This window comes from Hypanus sabinus, chromosome 13 (assembly GCF_030144855.1).
Source record: "Hypanus sabinus isolate sHypSab1 chromosome 13, sHypSab1.hap1, whole genome shotgun sequence".
In the NCBI taxonomy this organism is placed as follows: Eukaryota; Metazoa; Chordata; class Chondrichthyes; order Myliobatiformes; family Dasyatidae; genus Hypanus; species Hypanus sabinus.
In genome coordinates this window covers 69,051,373-69,069,050 of record NC_082718.1, presented here as the reverse complement: position 1 = coordinate 69,069,050, position 17,678 = coordinate 69,051,373, and positions in this window count along the sequence as shown.

The window sequence follows — 17,678 nt, the reverse complement described above, 5'->3', positions numbered from 1 at the left end:
AATGGCTGTTCCACTGTAAATGGTACCAGGTAGGTTACTGAAATCAGCTTGCATTGGAGTATTCCATGGCACTGAGCACTCTACATGCAAAATCAATACAGTTCCAAACCACCCAGAGTAGTTATGTACACAACCTTACCACAGAATGCATTGAATAGAAAGTAATGCATTCAACTCAATGGAGTGCACAGTTGAGTTTTGCTGATAACTACTATGTGCTAACATGATGTAAACATTGTTCGTACACTAACCATATGATTTAGAGTTGTCTGCAACCAATTTTATCAGTGTGTTACCTATGCTCCAGAAGTTACTTTCAGTAACATTACCTTCTCTACACAGTGGAACTTTAGCCTTTGCAGAAGTAAACCAAGTCAATGGCTGTTCCACTGTAAATGGTACCAGGTAGGTTACTGAATTCAGCTTGCATTGGAATATTCCATGCCACTGAGCACTCTACATGCAAAATCTATACAGTTCCAAACCACCCAGAGTAGTTATGTGCACAACCTCACCACAGAATGCATTGAACAGAAAGTAATGCATTCAACTCAAAGGAGTGTACAGTTCAATTTTGCTGATAACTACTATGTGCTAACATAATGTAAACATTGTTAGTATGCTAACCGTATGATTTAGAGTTGTCTGCAACCAATTTTATGAGTGTGCTACCTATGCTACAGAAGTTACTTTCAGTAACATTACCTTCTCTACACAGTGGAACTTTAGCCTTTGCAGAAGTAAACCAAGTCAATGGCTGTTTCAATCGAAATTGTAACAGGTAGGTTACTGAATTCAGCTTGCATTGGAGTATTCTATGCCACTGAGCACTCTACATGCAAAATCTATACAGTTCCAAACCACCCAGAGTAGTTATGTGCACAACCTTACCACAGAATGCATTGAATAGAAAGTAATCCATTCAACTCAAAGGAGTGTACAGTTCAATTTTGCTGATAACTACTATGTGCTAACATGATGTAAACAATGTTAGCACACTAACCATATGATTTAGAGTTGTCTGCAACCAATTTTATGAGTGTGCTACCTTTGCTACAGAAGTTACTTTCAGTATCATTACCTTCTCTACACAGCGGAACTTTAGCCTTTGCAGAAGTAAACCAAGTCAATGGCTGTTTCAATCGAAATTGTAACAGGTAGGTTACTGAATTCAGTTGCATTGGAGTATTCCATGGCACTGAGCACTCTACATGCAAAATCTATACAGTTCCAAACCACCCAGAGTAGTTATGTGCACAACCTTACCACAGAATGCATTGAATAGAAAGTAATGCATTCAACTCAATGGAGTGTACAGTTCAATTTTGCTGATAACTACTATGTGCTAACATGATGTAAACAATGTTAGCACACTAACCATATGATTTAGAGTTGTCTGCAACCAATTTTATGAGTGTGCTACCTATGCTACAGAAGTTACTTTCAGTAACATTACCTTCTCTACACAGTGGAACTTTAGCTTTGCAGAAGTAAACCAAGTCAATGGCTGTTCCACTGTAAATGGTACCAGGTAGGTTACTGAATTCAGCTTGCATTGGAGTATTCCATGGCACTGAGCACTCGACATGCAAAATCAATACAGTTCCAAACCACCCAGAGTAGTTATGTACACAACCTTACCACAGAATGCATTGAATAGAAAGTAATGCATTCAACTCAATGGAGTGCACAGTTCAATTTTGCTGATAACTACTATGTGCTAACATGATGTAAACATTGTTAGTACGCTAACCATATGATTTAGAGTTGTCTGCAACCAATTTTATCAGTGTGCTACCTATGGTCCAGAAGTTACTTTCAGTAACATTACTTTCTCTACACAGTGGAACTTTAGCCTTTGCAGAAGTAAACCAAGTCAATGGCTGTTCCACTGTAAATGGTACCAGGTAGGTTACTGAATTCAGCTTGCATTGGAGTATTCCATGGCACTGAGCACTCTATATGCAAAATCTATACAGTTCCAAACCACCCAGAGTAGTTATGTGCACAACCTCACCACAGAATGCATTGAATAGAAAGTAATGCATTGAACTCAAAGGAGTGTACAGTTCAATTTTGCTGATAACTACTATGCGCTAACATGATGTAAACATTGTTCGTACACTAACCATATGATTTAGAGTTGTCTGCAACCAATTTTATCAGTGTGCTACCTATGCTCCTGAAGTTACTTTCAGTAACATTACCTTCTCTACACAGTGGAACTTTAGCCTTTGCAGAAGTAAACCAAGTCAATGGCTGTTTCAATCGAAATTGTAACAGGTAGGTTACTGAATTCAGCTTGCATTGGAGTATTCCATGGCACTGAGCACTCTACATGCAAAATCTATACAGTTCCAACCACCCAGAGTAGTTATGTGCCCAACATTACCACAGAATGCATTGAATAGAAAGTAATGCAATCAACTCAAAGGAGTGTACAGTTCTATTTTGCTGATAACTACTATGTGCTAACATGATGTAAACATTGTTAGTATGCTAACCGTATGATTTAGAGTTGTCTGCAACCAATTTTATCAGTGTGCTACCTATGCTACAGAAGTTACTTTCAGTATCATTACCTTCTCTACACAGCGGAACTTTAGCCTTTGCAGAAGTAAACCAAGTCAATGGCTGTTTCAATCGAAATTGTAACAGGTAGGTTACTGAATTCAGTTGCATTGGAGTATTCCATGGCACTGAGCACTCTACATGCAAAATCTATACAGTTCCAAACCACCCAGAGTAGTTATGTGCACAACCTTACCACAGAATGCATTGAATAGAAAGTAATGCATTCAACTCAATGGAGTGTACAGTTCAATTTTGCTGATAACTACTATGTGCTAACATGATGTAAACAATGTTAGCACACTAACCATATGATTTAGAGTTGTCTGCAACCAATTTTATGAGTGTGCTACCTATGCTACAGAAGTTACTTTCAGTAACATTACCTTCTCTACACAGTGGAACTTTAGCCTTTGCAGAAGTAAACCAAGTCAATGGCTGTTCCACTGTAAATGGTACCAGGTAGGTTACTGAATTCAGCTTGCATTGGAGTATTCCATGGCACTGAGCACTCGACATGCAAAATCAATACAGTTCCAAACCACCCAGAGTAGTTATGTACACAACCTTACCACAGAATGCATTGAATAGAAAGTAATGCATTCAACTCAATGGAGTGCACAGTTCAATTTTGCTGATAACTACTATGTGCTAACATGATGTAAACATTGTTAGTACACTAATCAAATGATTTAGATTTGTCTGCAACCAATTTTATCAGTGTGCTACCTATGCTCCAGAAGTTACTTTCAGTAACATTACCTTCTCTACACAGTGGAACTTTAGCCTTTGCAGAAGTAAACCAAGTCAATGGCTGTTCCACTGTAAATGGTACCAGGTAGGTTACTGAATTCAGCTTGCATTGGAATATTCCATGCCACTGAGCACTCTACATGCAAAATCTATACAGTTCCAAACCACCCAGAGTAGTTATGTGCACAACCTCACCACAGAATGCATTGAATAGAAAGTAATGCATTCAACTCAAAGGAGTGTACAGTTCAATTTTGCTGATAACTACTATGTGCTAACATGATGTAAACATTGTTAGTATGCTAACCGTATGATTTAGAGTTGTCTGCAACCAATTTTATGAGTGTGCTACCTATGCTACAGAAGTTACTTTCAGTAACATTACCTTCTCTACACAGTGGAACTTTAGCCTTTGCAGAAGTAAACCAAGTCAATGGCTGTTTCAATCGAAATTGTAACAGGTAGGTTACTGAATTCAGCTTGCATTGGAGTATTCCATGCCACTGAGCACTCTACATGCAAAATCTATACAGTTCCAAACCACCCAGAGTAGTTATGTGCACAACCTTACCACAGAATGCATTGAATAGAAAGTAATGCATTCAACTCAATGGAGTGTACAGTTCAATTTTGCTGATAACTACTATGTGCTAACATGATGTAAACATTGTTAGTTTGCTAACCGTATGATTTAGAGTTGTCTGCAACCAATTTTATGAGTGTGCTACCTATGCTGCAGAAGTTACTTTCAGTATCATTACCTTCTCTACACAGCGGAACTTTAGCCTTTGCAGAAGTAAACCAAGTCAATGGCTGTTTCAATCGAAATTGTAACAGGTAGGTTACTGAATTCAGTTGCATTGGAGTATTCCATGGCACTGAGCACTCTACATGCAAAATCTATACATTTCCAAACCACCCAGAGTAGTTATGTGCACAACCTTACCACAGAATGCATTGAATAGAAAGTAATGCATTCAACTCAAAGGAGTGTACAGTTCAATTTTGCTGATAACTACTATGTGCTAACATGATGTAAACATTGTTAGTATGCTAAGCATATGAATTAGTGTTGTCTGCAACCAATTTTATCAGTGTGCTACCTATGCTCCAGAAGATACTTTCAGTAACTTTACCTTCTCTACACAGTGGAACTTTAGCCTTTGCAGAAGTAAACCAAGTCAATGGCTGTTTCAATCGAAATTGTAACAGGTAGGTTACTGAAATCAGCTTGCATTGGAGAATTCCATGGCACTGAGCACTCTACATGCAAAATCAATACAGTTCCAAACCACCCAGAGTAGTTATGTACACAACCTTACCACAGAATGCATTGAATAGAAAGTAATGCATTCAACTCAATGGAGGGCACAGTTGAGTTTTGCTGATAACTACTATGTGCTAACATGATGTAAACAATGTTAGCACACTAACCATATGATTTAGAGTTGTCTGCAACCAATTTTATGAGTGTGCTACCTATGCTACAGAGGTTACTTTCAGTATCATTACCTTCTCTACACAGCGGAACTTTAGACGTTGCAGAATTAAACCATGTCAATGGCTGTTCCACTGTAAATGGTACCAGGTAGGTTACTGAAATCAGCTTGCATTGGAGTATTCCATGGCACTGAGCACTCTACATGCAAAATCAATACAGTTCCAAACCACCCAGAGTAGTTATGTACGCAACCTTACCACAGAATGCATTGAATAGAAAGTAATGCATTCAACTCAATGGAGTGCACAGTTGAGTTTTGCTGATAACTACTATGTGCTAACATGATGTAAACATTGTTCGTACACTAACCATATGATTTAGAGTTGTCTGCAACCAATTTTATCAGTGTGTTACCTATGCTACAGAAGTTACTTTCAGTAACATTACCTTCTCTACACAGTGGAACTTTAGCCTTTGCAGAAGTAAACCAAGTCAATGGCTGTTTCAATCGAAATTGTAACAGGTAGGTTACTGAATTCAGCTTGCATTGGAGTATTCCATGCCACTGAGCACTCTACATGCAAAATCTATACAGTTCCAAACCACCCAGAGTAGTTATGTGCACAACCTTACCACAGAATGCATTGAATAGAAAGTAATGCATTCAACTCAATGGAGTGTACAGTTCAATTTTGCTGATAACTACTATGTGCTAACATGATGTAAACATTGTTAGTTTGCTAACCGTATGATTTAGAGTTGTCTGCAACCAATTTTATGAGTGTGCTACCTATGCTGCAGAAGTTACTTTCAGTATCATTACCTTCTCTACACAGAGGAACTTTAGACCTTGCAGAAATAAACCAAGTCAATGGCTGTTCCACTGTAAATGGTACCAGGTAGGTTACTGAAATCAGCTTGCATTGGAGTATTCCATGGCACTGAGCACTCTACAAGCAAAATCAATACAGTTCCAAACCACCCAGAGTAGTTATGTGCACAACCTTACCACAGAATGCATTGAATAGAAAGTAATGCATTCAACAAAGGAGTGTACAGTTCAATTTTGCTGATAACTACTATGTGCTAACATGATGTAAACATTGTTCGTACACTAACCATATGATTTGGAGTTGTCTGCAACCAATTTTATCAGTGTGTTACCTATGCTCCAGAAGTTACTTTCAGTAACATTACCTTCTCTACACAGTGGAACTTTAGCCTTTGCAGAAGTAAACCAAGTCAATGGCTGTTTCAATCGAAATTGTAACAGGTAGGTTACTGAATTCAGCTTGCATTGGAGTATTCCATGCCACTGAGCACTCTACATGCAAAATCTATACAGTTCCAAACCACCCAGAGTAGTTATGTGCACAACCTTACCACAGAATGCATTGAATAGAAAGTAATGCATTCAACTCAATGGAGTGTACAGTTCAATTTTGCTGATAACTACTATGTGCTATCATGATGTAAACATTGTTAGTTTGCTAACCGTATGATTTAGAGTTGTCTGCAACCAATTTTATGAGTGTGCTACCTATGCTGCAGAAGTTACTTTCAGTATCATTACCTTCTCTACACAGAGGAACTTTAGACCTTGCAGAAATAAACCAAGTCAATGGCTGTTCCACTGTAAATGGTACCAGGTAGGTTACTGAAATCAGCTTGCATTGGAGTATTCCATGGCACTGAGCACTCTACATGCAAAATCAATACAGTTCCAAACCACCCAGAGTAGTTATGTGCACAACCTTACCACAGAATGCATTGAATAGAAAGTAATGCATTCAACAAAGGAGTGTACAGTTCAATTTTGCTGATAACTACTATGTGCTAAGATGATGTAAACATTGTTAGTATGCTAAGCATATGAATTACTGTTGTCTGCAACCAATTTTATCAGTGTGCTACCTATGCTCCAGAAGTTACTTTCAATAACATTACCTTCTCTACACAGTTGAACTTTAGCCTTTGCAGAAGTAATCCAAGTCAATGGCTGTTCCACTCTAAATTGTAACAGGTAGGTTACTGAATTCAGCTTGCATTGGAGTATTCCATGCCACTGAGCACTCTACATGCAAAATCTATACAGTTCCAAACCAGCCAGAGTAGTTATGTACACCACCTTACCACAGAATGCATTGAATAGAAAGTGATGCATTCAACTCAATGGAGTGCACAGTTGAGTTTTGCTGATAACTACTATGTGCTAAGATGATGTAAACATTGTTAGTATGCTAACCGTATGATTTAGAGTTGTCTGCAACCAATTTTATGAGTGTGCTACCTATGCTACAGAAGTTACTTTCAGTAACATTACCTTCTCTACACAGTGGAACTTTAGCCTTTGCAGAAGTAAACCAAGTCAATGGCTGTTTCAATCGAAATTGTAACAGGTAGGTTACTGAATTCAGCTTGCATTGGAGTATTCCATGCCACTGAGCACTCTACATGCAAAATCTATACAGTTCCAAACCACCCAGAGTAGTTATGTGCACAACCTTACCACAGAATGCATTGAATAGAAAGTAATGCATTCAACTCAATGGAGTGTACAGTTCAATTTTGCTGATAACTACTATGTGCTAACATGATGTAAACATTGTTAGTTTGCTAACCGTATGATTTAGAGTTGTCTGCAACCAATTTTATGAGTGTGCTACCTATGCTGCAGAAGTTACTTTCAGTATCATTACCTTCTCTACACAGCGGAACTTTAGCCTTTGCAGAAGTAAACCAAGTCAATGGCTGTTTCAATCGAAATTGTAACAGGTAGGTTACTGAATTCAGTTGCATTGGAGTATTCCATGGCACTGAGCACTCTACATGCAAAATCTATACATTTCCAAACCACCCAGAGTAGTTATGTGCACAACCTTACCACAGAATGCATTGAATAGAAAGTAATGCATTCAACTCAAAGGAGTGTACAGTTCAATTTTGCTGATAACTACTATGTGCTAACATGATGTAAACATTGTTAGTATGCTAAGCATATGAATTAGTGTTGTCTGCAACCAATTTTATCAGTGTGCTACCTATGCTCCAGAAGATACTTTCAGTAACTTTACCTTCTCTACACAGTGGAACTTTAGCCTTTGCAGAAGTAAACCAAGTCAATGGCTGTTTCAATCGAAATTGTAACAGGTAGGTTACTGAAATCAGCTTGCATTGGAGAATTCCATGGCACTGAGCACTCTACATGCAAAATCAATACAGTTCCAAACCACCCAGAGTAGTTATGTACACAACCTTACCACAGAATGCATTGAATAGAAAGTAATGCATTCAACTCAATGGAGGGCACAGTTGAGTTTTGCTGATAACTACTATGTGCTAACATGATGTAAACAATGTTAGCACACTAACCATATGATTTAGAGTTGTCTGCAACCAATTTTATGAGTGTGCTACCTATGCTACAGAGGTTACTTTCAGTATCATTACCTTCTCTACACAGCGGAACTTTAGACGTTGCAGAATTAAACCATGTCAATGGCTGTTCCACTGTAAATGGTACCAGGTAGGTTACTGAAATCAGCTTGCATTGGAGTATTCCATGGCACTGAGCACTCTACATGCAAAATCAATACAGTTCCAAACCACCCAGAGTAGTTATGTACGCAACCTTACCACAGAATGCATTGAATAGAAAGTAATGCATTCAACTCAATGGAGTGCACAGTTGAGTTTTGCTGATAACTACTATGTGCTAACATGATGTAAACATTGTTCGTACACTAACCATATGATTTAGAGTTGTCTGCAACCAATTTTATCAGTGTGTTACCTATGCTACAGAAGTTACTTTCAGTAACATTACCTTCTCTACACAGTGGAACTTTAGCCTTTGCAGAAGTAAACCAAGTCAATGGCTGTTTCAATCGAAATTGTAACAGGTAGGTTACTGAATTCAGCTTGCATTGGAGTATTCCATGCCACTGAGCACTCTACATGCAAAATCTATACAGTTCCAAACCACCCAGAGTAGTTATGTGCACAACCTTACCACAGAATGCATTGAATAGAAAGTAATGCATTCAACTCAATGGAGTGTACAGTTCAATTTTGCTGATAACTACTATGTGCTAACATGATGTAAACATTGTTAGTTTGCTAACCGTATGATTTAGAGTTGTCTGCAACCAATTTTATGAGTGTGCTACCTATGCTGCAGAAGTTACTTTCAGTATCATTACCTTCTCTACACAGAGGAACTTTAGACCTTGCAGAAATAAACCAAGTCAATGGCTGTTCCACTGTAAATGGTACCAGGTAGGTTACTGAAATCAGCTTGCATTGGAGTATTCCATGGCACTGAGCACTCTACAAGCAAAATCAATACAGTTCCAAACCACCCAGAGTAGTTATGTGCACAACCTTACCACAGAATGCATTGAATAGAAAGTAATGCATTCAACAAAGGAGTGTACAGTTCAATTTTGCTGATAACTACTATGTGCTAACATGATGTAAACATTGTTCGTACACTAACCATATGATTTGGAGTTGTCTGCAACCAATTTTATCAGTGTGTTACCTATGCTCCAGAAGTTACTTTCAGTAACATTACCTTCTCTACACAGTGGAACTTTAGCCTTTGCAGAAGTAAACCAAGTCAATGGCTGTTTCAATCGAAATTGTAACAGGTAGGTTACTGAATTCAGCTTGCATTGGAGTATTCCATGCCACTGAGCACTCTACATGCAAAATCTATACAGTTCCAAACCACCCAGAGTAGTTATGTGCACAACCTTACCACAGAATGCATTGAATAGAAAGTAATGCATTCAACTCAATGGAGTGTACAGTTCAATTTTGCTGATAACTACTATGTGCTATCATGATGTAAACATTGTTAGTTTGCTAACCGTATGATTTAGAGTTGTCTGCAACCAATTTTATGAGTGTGCTACCTATGCTGCAGAAGTTACTTTCAGTATCATTACCTTCTCTACACAGAGGAACTTTAGACCTTGCAGAAATAAACCAAGTCAATGGCTGTTCCACTGTAAATGGTACCAGGTAGGTTACTGAAATCAGCTTGCATTGGAGTATTCCATGGCACTGAGCACTCTACATGCAAAATCAATACAGTTCCAAACCACCCAGAGTAGTTATGTGCACAACCTTACCACAGAATGCATTGAATAGAAAGTAATGCATTCAACAAAGGAGTGTACAGTTCAATTTTGCTGATAACTACTATGTGCTAAGATGATGTAAACATTGTTAGTATGCTAAGCATATGAATTACTGTTGTCTGCAACCAATTTTATCAGTGTGCTACCTATGCTCCAGAAGTTACTTTCAATAACATTACCTTCTCTACACAGTTGAACTTTAGCCTTTGCAGAAGTAATCCAAGTCAATGGCTGTTCCACTCTAAATTGTAACAGGTAGGTTACTGAATTCAGCTTGCATTGGAGTATTCCATGCCACTGAGCACTCTACATGCAAAATCTATACAGTTCCAAACCAGCCAGAGTAGTTATGTACACCACCTTACCACAGAATGCATTGAATAGAAAGTGATGCATTCAACTCAATGGAGTGCACAGTTGAGTTTTGCTGATAACTACTATGTGCTAACATGATGTAAACATTGTTAGTATGCTAACCGTATGATTTAGAGTTGTCTGCAACCAATTTTATGAGTGTGCTACCTATGCTGCAGAAGTTACTTTCAGTATCATTACCTTCTCTACACAGCGGAACTTTAGACCTTGCAGAAATAAACCAAGTCAATGGCTGTTCCACTGTAAATGGTAGCAGGTAGGTTACTGAAATCAGCTTGCATTGGAGTATTCCATGGCACTGAGCACTCTACATTCAAAATCAATACAGTTCCAAACCACCCAGAGTAGTTATGTACACAACCTTACCACAGAATGCATTGAATAGAAAGTAATGCATTCAACTCAATGGAGTGCACAGTTGAGTTTTGCTGATAACTACTATGTGCTAACATGATGTAAACATTGTTCGTACACTAACCATATGATTTAGAGTTGTCTGCAACCAATTTTATCAGTGTGTTACCTATGCTGCAGAAGTTACTTTCAGTAACATTACCTTCTCTACACAGTGGAACTTTAGCCTTTGCAGAAGTAAACCAAGTCAATGGCTGTTTCAATCGAAATTGTAACAGGTAGGTTACTGAATTCAGCTTGCATTGGAGTATTCCATGCCACTGAGCACACTACATGCAAAATCTATACAGTTCCAAACCACCCAGAGTATTCATGTACACAACCTTACCACAGAATGCATTGAATAGAAAGTAATGCATTCAACTCAATGGAGTGTACAGTTCAATTTTGCTGATAACTACTATGTGCTAACATGATGTAAACATTGTTAGTATGCTAAGCATATGAATTAGTGTTGTCTGCAACCAATTTTATCAGTGTGCTACCTATGCTCCAGAAGTTACTTTCAGTAACATTACCTTCTCTACGCAGCGGAACTTTAGACGTTGCAGAATTAAACCAAGTCAATGGCTGTTCCACTGTAAATGGTACCAGGTAGGTTACTGAAATCAGCTTGCATTGGAGTATTCCATGGCACTGAGCACTCTACATGCAAAATCAATACAGTTCCAAACCACCCAGAGCAGTTATGTACACAACCTTACCACAGAATGCATTGAATAGAAAATAATGCATTCAACTCAATGGAGTGCACAGTTGAGTTTTGCTGATAACTGCTATGTGCTAACATGATGTAAACATTGTTAGTACACTAATCAAATGATTTAGATTTGTCTGCAACCAATTTTATCAGTGTGCTAACTATGCTACAGAAGTTACTTCCAGTAACATTACCTTCTCTACACAGTGGAACTTTAGCCTTTGCAGAAGTAAACGAAGTCAATGGCTGTTCCACTGTAAATGGTACCAGGTAGGTTACTGAATTCAGCTTGCATTGGAATATTCCATGCCACTGAGCACTCTACATGCAAAATCTATACAGTTCCAAACCACCCAGAGTAGTTATGTGCACAACCTCACCACAGAATGCATTGAATAGAAAGTAATGCATTCAACTCAAAGGAGTGTACAGTTCAATTTTGCTGATAACTACTATGTGCTAACATGATGTAAACATTGTTAGTATGCTAACCGTATGATTTAGAGTTGTCTGCAACCAATTTTATGAGTGTGCTACCTATGCTACAGAAGTTACTTTCAGTAACATTACCTTCTCTACACAGTGGAACTTTAGCCTTTGCAGAAGTAAACCAAGTCAATGGCTGTTTCAATCGAAATTGTAACAGGTAGGTTACTGAATTCAGCTTGCATTGGAGTATTCCATGCCACTGAGCACTCTACATGCAAAATCTATACAGTTCCAAACCACCCAGAGTAGTTATGTGCACAACCTTACCACAGAATGCATTGAATAGAAAGTAATGCATTCAACTCAATGGAGTGTACAGTTCAATTTTGCTGATAACTACTATGTGCTAACATGATGTAAACATTGTTAGTTTGCTAACCGTATGATTTAGAGTTGTCTGCAACCAATTTTATGAGTGTGCTACCTATGCTGCAGAAGTTACTTTCAGTATCATTACCTTCTCTACACAGAGGAACTTTAGACCTTGCAGAAATAAACCAAGTCAATGGCTGTTCCACTGTAAATGGTACCAGGTAGGTTACTGAAATCAGCTTGCATTGGAGTATTCCATGGCACTGAGCACTCTACATGCAAAATCAATACAGTTCCAAACCACCCAGAGTAGTTATGTGCACAACCTTACCACAGAATGCATTGAATAGAAAGTAATGCATTCAACTGAAAGGAGTGTACAGTTCAATTTTGCTGATAACTACTATGTGCTAACATGATGTAAACATTGTTAGTATGCTAAGCATATGAATTAGTGTTGTCTGCAACCAATTTTATCAGTGTGCTACCTATGCTCCAGAAGTTACTTTCAGTAACATTACCTTCTCTACACAGTGGAACTTTAGCCTTTGCAGAAGTAAACCAAGTCACTGGCTGTTTCAATCGAAATTGTAACAGGTAGGTTACTGAAATCAGCTTGCATTGGAGAATTCCATGGCACTGAGCACTCTACATGCAAAATCAATACAGTTCCAAACCACCCAGAGTAGTTATGTACACAACCTTACCACAGAATGCATTGAATAGAAAGTAATGCATTCAACTCAATGGAGTGCACAGTTGAGTTTTGCTGATAACTACTATGTGCTAACATGATGTAAACAATGTTAGCACACTAACCATATGATTTAGAGTTGTCTGCAACCAATTTTATGAGTGTGCTACCTATGCTACAGAGGTTACTTTCAGTATCATTACCTTCTCTACACAGCGGAACTTTAGACGTTGCAGAATTAAACCATGTCAATGGCTGTTCCATTGTAAATGGTACCAGGTAGGTTACTGAAATCAGCTTGCATTGGAGTATTCCATGGCACTGAGCACTCTACATGCAAAATCAATACAGTTCCAAACCACCCAGAGTAGTTATGTACGCAACCTTACCACAGAATGCATTGAATAGAAAGTAATGCATTCAACTCAATGGAGTGCACAGTTGAGTTTTGCTGATAACTACTATGTGCTAACATGATGTAAACATTGTTCGTACACTAACCATATGATTTAGAGTTGTCTGCAACCAATTTTATCAGTGTGTTACCTATGCTACAGAAGTTACTTTCAGTAACATTACCTTCTCTACACAGTGGAACTTTAGCCTTTGCAGAAGTAAACCAAGTCAATGGCTGTTTCAATCGAAATTGTAACAGGTAGGTTACTGAATTCAGCTTGCATTGGAGTATTCCATGCCACTGAGCACTCTACATGCAAAATCTATACAGTTCCAAACCACCCAGAGTAGTTATGTGCACAACCTTACCACAGAATGCATTGAATAGAAAGTAATGCATTCAACTCAATGGAGTGTACAGTTCAATTTTGCTGATAACTACTATGTGCTAACATGATGTAAACATTGTTAGTTTGCTAACCGTATGATTTAGAGTTGTCTGCAACCAATTTTATGAGTGTGCTACCTATGCTGCAGAAGTTACTTTCAGTATCATTACCTTCTCTACACAGAGGAACTTTAGACCTTGCAGAAATAAACCAAGTCAATGGCTGTTCCACTGTAAATGGTACCAGGTAGGTTACTGAAATCAGCTTGCATTGGAGTATTCCATGGCACTGAGCACTCTACATGCAAAATCAATACAGTTCCAAACCACCCAGAGTAGTTATGTGCACAACCTTACCACAGAATGCATTGAATAGAAAGTAATGCATTCAACAAAGGAGTGTACAGTTCAATTTTGCTGATAACTACTATGTGCTAACATGATGTAAACATTGTTCGTACACTAACCATATGATTTGGAGTTGTCTGCAACCAATTTTATCAGTGTGTTACCTATGCTCCAGAAGTTACTTTCAGTAACATTACCTTCTCTACACAGTGGAACTTTAGCCTTTGCAGAAGTAAACCAAGTCAATGGCTGTTTCAATCGAAATTGTAACAGGTAGGTTACTGAATTCAGCTTGCATTGGAGTATTCCATGCCACTGAGCACTCTACATGCAAAATCTATACAGTTCCAAACCACCCAGAGTAGTTATGTGCACAACCTTACCACAGAATGCATTGAATAGAAAGTAATGCATTCAACTCAATGGAGTGTACAGTTCAATTTTGCTGATAACTACTATGTGCTAACATGATGTAAACATTGTTAGTTTGCTAACCGTATGATTTAGAGTTGTCTGCAACCAATTTTATGAGTGTGCTACCTATGCTGCAGAAGTTACTTTCAGTATCATTACCTTCTCTACACAGAGGAACTTTAGACCTTGCAGAAATAAACCAAGTCAATGGCTGTTCCACTGTAAATGGTACCAGGTAGGTTACTGAAATCAGCTTGCATTGGAGTATTCCATGGCACTGAGCACTCTACATGCAAAATCAATACAGTTCCAAACCACCCAGAGTAGTTATGTGCACAACCTTACCACAGAATGCATTGAATAGAAAGTAATGCATTCAACAAAGGAGTGTACAGTTCAATTTTGCTGATAACTACTATGTGCTAAGATGATGTAAACATTGTTAGTATGCTAAGCATATGAATTACTGTTGTCTGCAACCAATTTTATCAGTGTGCTACCTATGCTCCAGAAGTTACTTTCAATAACATTACCTTCTCTACACAGTTGAACTTTAGCCTTTGCAGAAGTAATCCAAGTCAATGGCTGTTCCACTCTAAATTGTAACAGGTAGGTTACTGAATTCAGCTTGCATTGGAGTATTCCATGCCACTGAGCACTCTACATGCAAAATCTATACAGTTCCAAACCAGCCAGAGTAGTTATGTACACCACCTTACCACAGAATGCATTGAATAGAAAGTAATGCATTCAACTCAATGGAGTGCACAGTTGAGTTTTGCTGATAACTACTATGTGCTAACATGATGTAAACATTGTTAGTATGCTAACCGTATGATTTAGAGTTGTCTGCAACCAATTTTATGAGTGTGCTACCTATGCTGCAGAAGTTACTTTCAGTATCATTACCTTCTCTACACAGCGGAACTTTAGACCTTGCAGAAATAAACCAAGTCAATGGCTGTTCCACTGTAAATGGTAGCAGGTAGGTTACTGAAATCAGCTTGCATTGGAGTATTCCATGGCACTGAGCACTCTACATTCAAAATCAATACAGTTCCAAACCACCCAGAGTAGTTATGTACACAACCTTACCACAGAATGCATTGAATAGAAAGTAATGCATTCAACTCAATGGAGTGCACAGTTGAGTTTTGCTGATAACTACTATGTGCTAACATGATGTAAACATTGTTCGTACACTAACCATATGATTTAGAGTTGTCTGCAACCAATTTTATCAGTGTGTTACCTATGCTGCAGAAGTTACTTTCAGTAACATTACCTTCTCTACACAGTGGAACTTTAGCCTTTGCAGAAGTAAACCAAGTCAATGGCTGTTTCAATCGAAATTGTAACAGGTAGGTTACTGAATTCAGCTTGCATTGGAGTATTCCATGCCACTGAGCACACTACATGCAAAATCTATACAGTTCCAAACCACCCAGAGTATTCATGTACACAACCTTACCACAGAATGCATTGAATAGAAAGTAATGCATTCAACTCAATGGAGTGTACAGTTCAATTTTGCTGATAACTACTATGTGCTAACATGATGTAAACATTGTTAGTATGCTAAGCATATGAATTAGTGTTGTCTGCAACCAATTTTATCAGTGTGCTACCTATGCTCCAGAAGTTACTTTCAGTAACATTACCTTCTCTACGCAGCGGAACTTTAGACGTTGCAGAATTAAACCAAGTCAATGGCTGTTCCACTGTAAATGGTACCAGGTAGGTTACTGAAATCAGCTTGCATTGGAGTATTCCATGGCACTGAGCACTCTACATGCAAAATCAATACAGTTCCAAACCACCCAGAGTAGTTATGTACACAACCTTACCACAGACTGCATTGAATAGAAAATAATGCATTCAACTCAATGGAGTGCACAGTTGAGTTTTGCTGATAACTGCTATGTGCTAACATGATGTAAACATTGTTAGTACACTAATCAAATGATTTAGATTTGTCTGCAACCAATTTTATCAGTGTGCTACCTATGCTACATAAGTTACTTCCAGTAACATTACCTTCTCTACACAGTGGAACTTTAGCCTTTGCAGAAGTAAACGAAGTCAATGGCTGTTCCACTGTAAATGGTACCAGGTAGGTTACTGAATTCAGCTTGCATTGGAATATTCCATGCCACTGAGCACTCTACATGCAAAATCTATACAGTTCCAAACCACCCAGAGTAGTTATGTGCACAACCTCACCACAGAATGCATTGAATAGAAAGTAATGCATTCAACTCAAAGGAGTGTACAGTTCAATTTTGCTGATAACTACTATGTGCTAACATGATGTAAACATTGTTAGTATGCTAACCGTATGATTTAGAGTTGTCTGCAACCAATTTTATGAGTGTGCTACCTATGCTACAGAAGTTACTTTCAGTAACATTACCTTCTCTACACAGTGGAACTTTAGCCTTTGCAGAAGTAAACCAAGTCAATGGCTGTTTCAATCGAAATTGTAACAGGTAGGTTACTGAATTCAGCTTGCATTGGAGTATTCCATGCCACTGAGCACTCTACATGCAAAATCTATACAGTTCCAAACCACCCAGAGTAGTTATGTGCACAACCTTACCACAGAATGCATTGAATAGAAAGTAATGCATTCAACTCAATGGAGTGTACAGTTCAATTTTGCTGATAACTACTATGTGCTAACATGATGTAAACATTGTTAGTTTGCTAACCGTATGATTTAGAGTTGTCTGCAACCAATTTTATGAGTGTGCTACCTATGCTGCAGAAGTTACTTTCAGTATCATTACCTTCTCTACACAGAGGAACTTTAGACCTTGCAGAAATAAACCAAGTCAATGGCTGTTCCACTGTAAATGGTACCAGGTAGGTTACTGAAATCAGCTTGCATTGGAGTATTCCATGGCACTGAGCACTCTACATGCAAAATCAATACAGTTCCAAACCACCCAGAGTAGTTATGTGCACAACCTTACCACAGAATGCATTGAATAGAAAGTAATGCATTCAACTGAAAGGAGTGTACAGTTCAATTTTGCTGATAACTACTATGTGCTAACATGATGTAAACATTGTTAGTATGCTAAGCATATGAATTAGTGTTGTCTGCAACCAATTTTATCAGTGTGCTACCTATGCTCCAGAAGTTACTTTCAGTAACATTACCTTCTCTACACAGTGGAACTTTAGCCTTTGCAGAAGTAAACCAAGTCACTGGCTGTTTCAATCGAAATTGT